The sequence below is a fragment of the Triticum dicoccoides genome, chromosome 1B, assembly GCF_002162155.2.
Source record: "Triticum dicoccoides isolate Atlit2015 ecotype Zavitan chromosome 1B, WEW_v2.0, whole genome shotgun sequence".
Classification (NCBI taxonomy): Eukaryota; Viridiplantae; Streptophyta; class Magnoliopsida; order Poales; family Poaceae; genus Triticum; species Triticum dicoccoides.
The window spans coordinates 568,762,553-568,769,882 of NC_041381.1; positions in this window are offsets into that span (position 1 = coordinate 568,762,553).

Genomic DNA, 7,330 nt, shown 5'->3' on the forward strand with positions numbered 1-7,330 from the left:
CGTATCCACTATCGGTTAATTATGATATATTGGACACAACTCAAAACAAGTCTTTCGGGCCGCTTTATTTATAAAGCAACCATAGAACAAAGTACACGGCCGAATGATATAAGATGGTGGGTAATCCTCATACAACACCGATCCTAAAATAATTAGATCACGCAAGACGCACGCAACTACACTACAGAAACTGAGTATAGGAAGAATTGAGTACAATGCCACGCTACGCTCTAAAAGGCATACGCTCTGCAACAATGCCGCCAAGAGGGAGGACAACGCTATGTGTACCGCTGCTGTGTCCATAACGGAAAAATGTTTACACCCTGAAGCCAGACACAGAGAGGAGCAGCACGACGATAATTTATTACCAACTATGAAGGTCTATATGTTATCATCTTACTGTAGATAATTATTATTACCAACTATCTATTTAGTTGAAATTGTGATGATTTCTTGACTTGGATACAAAAAAGATCAGCTGAGTATGGTGCCGAACTGACTCAGTTGATCTTTCTTGTTATTACAGTTATAATTTTGCCCATGCTTTCCTTCATTGTAAGTGATAGGGTTCTAGATATCTTACTAAGGAGAATTATTTAATTCAAATTGTCACATGTACCACATTTCGTCCAAACAGGCCTACAAAGTACCATTTCACAAATTTAACAAAAAATCATTTCGTCCAAACGTGCCTACAAACTATCATTTGTAGAACTTTGTAGGCACGATTGGACGATATGATGCCACTTCAAGAGTATTTAACAGAAAATACAACATTTCGTCCAAACGTGCCTACATACTACTATTTTATGCCTATTTTTTGGCAAAAAAAACTCTAAGGACTAATTAGGCGAAAATGAACATGATTATGACAAGGATGGCCCGCTTCTCAGTGCTGACGTGTCATAATTGTCAAATCCGTTACGGTTGACCGACATATTAGGCGTTATGACATGTGGGACTGACATGTTAGTCTCTATAATGAAACAAATGTATTTTCCCCAAGAGAAAATTCTGGATCAAGATCTGGTTAGAGCCGCCCGAGCTCATGTGTAGCCTCCCTTGGCGCAGCTCTCACGGGGCACGCAGTTGGTGGTCACCATCGGCCCATGGGGTGGCGATGCTCGACGTCTCCACCCGGTCGAGCGGAGGCAGCAACGGCGCGGGTCAACGGGCGGCGGGGGCAAAGATTTTGGCCAGATCCGGCGATGAGGCGAGGCACCGGAGGTTGGGGAAGGCAGATCCAGCGACGAAGATGCTCCGGCGTCGAGCAGGTGCGGCGGTGCGACGGAGGCATCTCTTTGTAGAACGGGGGAGAGAGAAAGGTTAGGAAGAGGGAGGGAGAGAACGACGGGAGAGAGAGGGAGCGGTGGAGAGCTTCCTGGCGCGGCAGCGATGTCCTAACGGCAGCGGGGAGGCGGTGTTGGAGGAGCTAGACATGGCCCCCGCCGTGCCCAGGCTCGACCTCGACCTCTGCACTTCCTATTCGGCGCGTAGGATGTCATATGGGCCTACCCATTTTACGTTTTTTCCTTCTTTTCTTTTTCTTTTATTTTTATTTTTATTTTTTCGTTTTTCTTTTCATTTTTTCTGTCTTCATTTTTATTTTCTCCTTTTAAATTTTTTTCACGTGTTTTTGAATTTTCTTTTTCAAATTTGTGAACATTGTTTTGCTCATCCTATTAAAAACTGTTCATCAATTGAACAAAAATAATCATTGAATTAATTTTGTCGTCAGGATTTAAAACATGTTCATCAAAATTCAAAATTGTGTTCATCGTATTCAATTTTTTTTATCATTTACAAAAAACAAAATCATCAAACTCGGTATTTGTTCATCGATTTCTAAAAATGTTCATCAAATTCAAACTTTGTTGATGAATTATTTAAAAAAAATTGTTCAGCTAACTCAAACAATGTTCACCATATTCAAAATTTGTTCACCATAATTTTTTAAAAAATCATCAAATTCAAAAAGTACTTCAATACCAAAATTCACTAGCATTTTTTGAAATCGCGAACATTCTTTTAAATCATGAACAATTTTAAATTTCATGAACAGTATTTGAATTCAGGAACATATTTTGGCTCCATGAGCTTTTTCAAAATTCTATTTTTTTTATTTTGGAACTATTTCGAAATCCTGAATTATTTAAATAAGAAACAACAACAACAACAACAACAACAACAAAGCCTTTAGTCCCAAACAAGTTGGGGTAGGCTAGAGGTGAAACCCATAAGATCTCGCAACCAACTCATGGCTCTGGCACATGGATAGCAAGCTTCCACGCACCCCTGTCCATAGCTAGCTCTTTGTCGATACTCCAATCCTTCAGGTCTCTCTTAACGGACTCCTCCCATGTCAAAATCGGTCGACCCCGCCCTCTCTTGACATTCTCCGCACGCTTTAGCCGTCCGCTATGCACTGGAGCTTCTGGAGGCCTGCGCTGAATATGCCCAAACCATCTCAAACGATGTTGGACAAGCTTCTCCTCAATTGGTGCTACCCCAACTCTATCTCGTATATCATCATTCCGGACTCGATCCTTCCTCGTGTGGCCACACATCCATCTCAACATACGCATCTCCGCCACACCTAACTGTTGAACATGTCGCCTTTTAGTCGGCCAACACTCCGCGCCATACAACATTGCGGGTCGAACCGCCGTCCTGTAGAACTTGCCTTTTAGCTTTTGTGGCACTCTCTTGTCACAGAGAATGCCAGAAGCTTGGCGCCACTTCATCCATCCGGCTTTGATTCGATGGTCCACATCTTCATCAATACCCCCATCCTCCTGCAACATTGACCCCAAATACCGAAAGGTGTCCTTCTGAGGTACCACCTGGCCATCAAGGCTAACCTCCTCCTCCTCACAGCTAGTAGTACTGAAATCGCACATCATGTACTCGGTTTTAGTTCTACTAAGCCTAAACCCTTTCGATTCCAAGGTTTGTCTCCATAACTCTAACTTCCTATTTACCCCCGTCCGACTATCGTCAACTAGCACCACATCATCCGCAAAGAGCATACACCATGGGATATCTCCTTGTATACCCCTTGTGACCTCATCCATCACCAATGCAAAAAGATAAGGGCTCAAAGCTGACCCCTGATGCAGTCCTATCTTAATCGGGAAGTCATCGGTGTCGACATCACTTGTTCGAACACTTGTCACAACATTTTTGTACATGTCCTTGATGAGGGTAATGTACTTTGCTGGGACTTTGTGTTTCTCCAAGGCCCACCACATGACATTCCGCGGTATCTTATCATAGGCCTTCTCCAAGTCAATGAACACCATATGCAAGTCCTTCTTATGCTCCCTATATCTCTCCATAAGTTGTCGTACCAAGAAAATGGCTTCCATGGTCGACCTCCCAGGCATGAAACCAAACTGATTTTTGGTCACGCTTGTCATTCTTCTTAAGCGGTGCTCAATGACTCTCTCCCATAGCTTCATTGTATGGCTCATCAGCTTAATTCCACGGTAATTAGTACAACTCTGAACATCCCCCTTGTTCTTGAAGATTGGTACTAATATACTCCGTCTCCATTCTTCTGGCATCTTGTTTGCCCGAAAAATGAGGTTGAAAAGCTTGGTTAGCCATACTATCGCTATGTCCCCGAGACCTTTCCACACCTCAATGGGGATACAATCAGGGCCCATCGCCTTGCCTCCTTTCATCCTTTTTAAAGCCTCCTTCACCTCAGACTCCTGGATGCGCCGCACAAAACGCATGCTGGTCTCATCAAAGGAGTCATTCAGTTCAAAGGTAGAACTCTCATTCTCCCCATTGAACAGCTTGTCGAAGTACTCCCGCCATCTATGCTTAATCTCTTCATCCTTCACCAAGAGTTGGCCTGCTCCGTCCTTGATGCATTTGACTTGGCCAATATCCCTCGTCTTCCTCTCCCGGATCTTAGCCATCTTATAGATGTCCCTTTCACCTTCCTTCGTGCCTAACCGTTGGTAGAGGTCCTCATATGCCCGACCCCTTGCTTCACCAACAGCTCGCTTTGCGGCCTTCTTCGCCATCTTGTACTTCTCTATGTTGTCTGCACTCCTATCCAGGTATAGGCGTCTGAAGCAATCTTTCTTCTCTTTAAGCGCCTTCTGGACATCATCATTCCACCACCAGGTATCCTTATCTTCGCTTCTCCTTCCCCTGGACACTCCAAACTCCTCCGAGGCCACCTTACGAATGCAAGTCGTCGTCTTCATCCACACATTGTCCGCATCCCCTCCTTCCTCCCAAGGGCCCTCCTTAAATACCCTCTCCTTGAACACCTGAGCTACCTCCCCCTTGAGCTTCCACCACTTCGTTCTAGCGACCTTGGCACGCTTATCCCGCTGGACACGAATCCAAAAGCGGAAGTCAGCAACCACCAGCTTATGCTGGGGTACAACACTCTTCCCAGGTATCACCTTACAGTCTAGGCACGCACGCCTATCTTCTCTTCTCGAGAGGATGAAATCAATCTGGCTAGAGTGTTGGCCACTACTAAAAGTCACCAGATGTGAATCTCTCTTTCTAAAGAGGGTGTTAGCTACAATCATGTTGTAGGCTAGAGCAAAGCTTAAGACATCTTCTCCTTCTTGATTCCTGATGCCATAGCCAAAGCCCCCATGCGCCCCTTCAAAACCTGTGTTAGATGTACCCACGTGGCCATTGAGGTCTCCTCCTATGAAGAGCTTCTCACCAATCGGTACACTCCTAACCATGTCTTCCAAGCCTTCCCAGAACTCCCTCTTGGTGTTCTCATTGTGGCCTACTTGCGGGGCATATGCGCTGATAACATTGAGAACCAAGTCCTCAGCTACCAGCTTGACCAGGATAATCCGGTCCCCACGTCTCCTGACGTCTACCACTCCATATTTGAGGCTCTTGTTGATCAAGATGCCTACGCCATTTCTGTTTGCAGCCGTCCCCGTGTACCACAGCTTGAAGCCGGTATCCTCCACCTCCTTCGCCTTCTGTCCTCTCCATTTAGTTTCTTGGACGCAAAGGATATCAACACCTCTCCTCACTGCTGCATCAACTAGCTCCCGAAGCTTCCCTGTTAGAGACCCTACGTTCCAGCTACCTAAGCGAATCCTCCTAGGCTCGGCTAGCTTCCTTACCCTTCGCACTCGTCGAGTCAAATGCGAAGACCCTTGCTCATTTTCCACTACATCCGGGCGCCGATGTAGCGCGCCACTAAGGATGCGACGACCCGATCCTCGCTCACTTGCCACCGTATCCGGATCAAGATACGGCGCGCCACTTGGGGGGTGACGGCCCGGCCCTTGCCCATTTTCCACCACACCCGGGTTTCGATGTGGCGCGTCGCTGAGAGGGTTACGCCCCAACGAAAATCTTTTGGGTTTCATCTCCATAAGAGTGGCTGAGTTTTTACGTTGGCTCGCCAAGCCTATCACAACCCTCCTCCTTTACCCGGGCTTGGGACCGGCTATGTTGAGACAACATAGGCGGAGTTTATTTAAATAAGAAAAACAAAAATAAAAAAATAAAAAAGGAAAATAGGGGACGCCCCAGTTGAGGCAACTATTTGCGTCGCTCCAACTATTTGCCGCAAATAGGAGCTCCCTCCTATTCAGCGCGCACCCCCTCGCTCCCCTCATGTGCCCATTTGGGCCGGCCCATCAGTAGATGACGCGCGCTTCACTTAAACAACATGTAAAAAAGAAAAACAGGGCGCGCGAGGATTCGAGCACAGGACCTCGCAGAGCTGGTGAATGCGGCACAACACTGGACTAGACATGTCTATCTGACTGTATTTAGTGCGAACTGTATAAGAACTCAAAGCTGCGTGCACATACGAAAACATTTTCAGGAAAAATCAAAACATTTCCTAAAAAAAGATTTTTCAAAGGAGAAAGCTGCGTGCACATATGAAACTCCAGAACAAAAACTTTTTAAAAAAATTAATTTTTATTAATTTTTAATCAACGCAAAAAAAATTCGAAAATCTGAACAAGTATTTTAATAGTGATTTTTTCAAAAGCATGAATATTTTTGAAAGGAGAACAAATTTTGAATTGTGAACATATTTTTCTGTAAACATGAACATTTTTAGAATTTTCGAACAAAATTTTGAAATGGGAATAATTTTTAAAATAACAAACAAATTTTGAATTTTTAGATCAAATTGTAAAATGGAGAACAATTTTGAAAATCACAAATAAATTTGAAATGTGAACATTTTTTAATACATGAACAAAAAATTGAAAAATAAGAACATTTTTTGAAATGTGTGAACAATATTTGAAATCAATGCCATTATTTTTCAAATTTCTCAAAAAATGAAAAAATAATAATTTGAACAATTTTTGAAAAAAAGGAACATTTCCTGAAAATTCGGAACAAAAATTTGAAAGCAGGAACATTTTTTGAATTTATGAAGAAATTTTGTAAAATGAGAACATTTTTTGAATTTTTGAACAAAATCTGAAAAACAGGAAAAAATTGAAATTCCGATTTCTTTTTTTGAAAATAAACTTGAAAAGAAAAAAAGGAAAAGAAAAAAAGAAACAGAAAAAAGGAAACAGAATAGAAACAGAAAAAAGAAAAAAGAAAAAGAAGAGAAATAGAAAAACAAAAAACAAAAAAGAAACTGAAAAAGAAAAGGCCGGTTCAGGAACCTTCTAGAAGGTTCCCAAAACCGGAAAAAACCGGCTGGAAATAATATCATAGAAGGTTCCCAAAATCGGTGTCTGTTGTAACACTAAAACGGGCCGGCCCACTCGGTCGCTCGCTCGCACCTGCCCTGTGCGAAGCGTCGACTACTTGCCGCAAAGAGCGGCAAGTAGGATTTTCCTGAATAGGAAGACCCCGAGCTCTGCCATGGTCGCGCCTCGTTGTTGTTTGATTTGTTTTCTGAGTTGACCATGTGGTTACAGATTAGTTTAGGGTTGGATGGGCCACTGTCAACCGGGCCCATGTGGTAGATTAGTCTAACTACTAATTAGTTTAGGTTTAAGTCAATGACTACATTTATAAAAAGTTTTAAAAGCTGGAAAATATTATTAAGACTGACATGTGATCCCCATATGTCATTACGGTCAACATAACAGTAACTCTAACGGAGTTGGCTACTATGCCACATCAATGCTTACGAGTGGGCCCAGCCTGTCAGAAAGGGGTTTGGAAGAGGCGAATCGGGCACTTTCAAGACATGGTAGTTTTTAATCAAAGATTAGTGAAAAAGTGGTAATTTTCCGCACAATTTTGTAAAGTGGTAGTTTATAGGCACGTTTGGACGAAAAGTGGTAGTTTTTTTTATATTAAATACCCCCTCCAGCCAGCACTTGTTTCAAGAATGATGCCC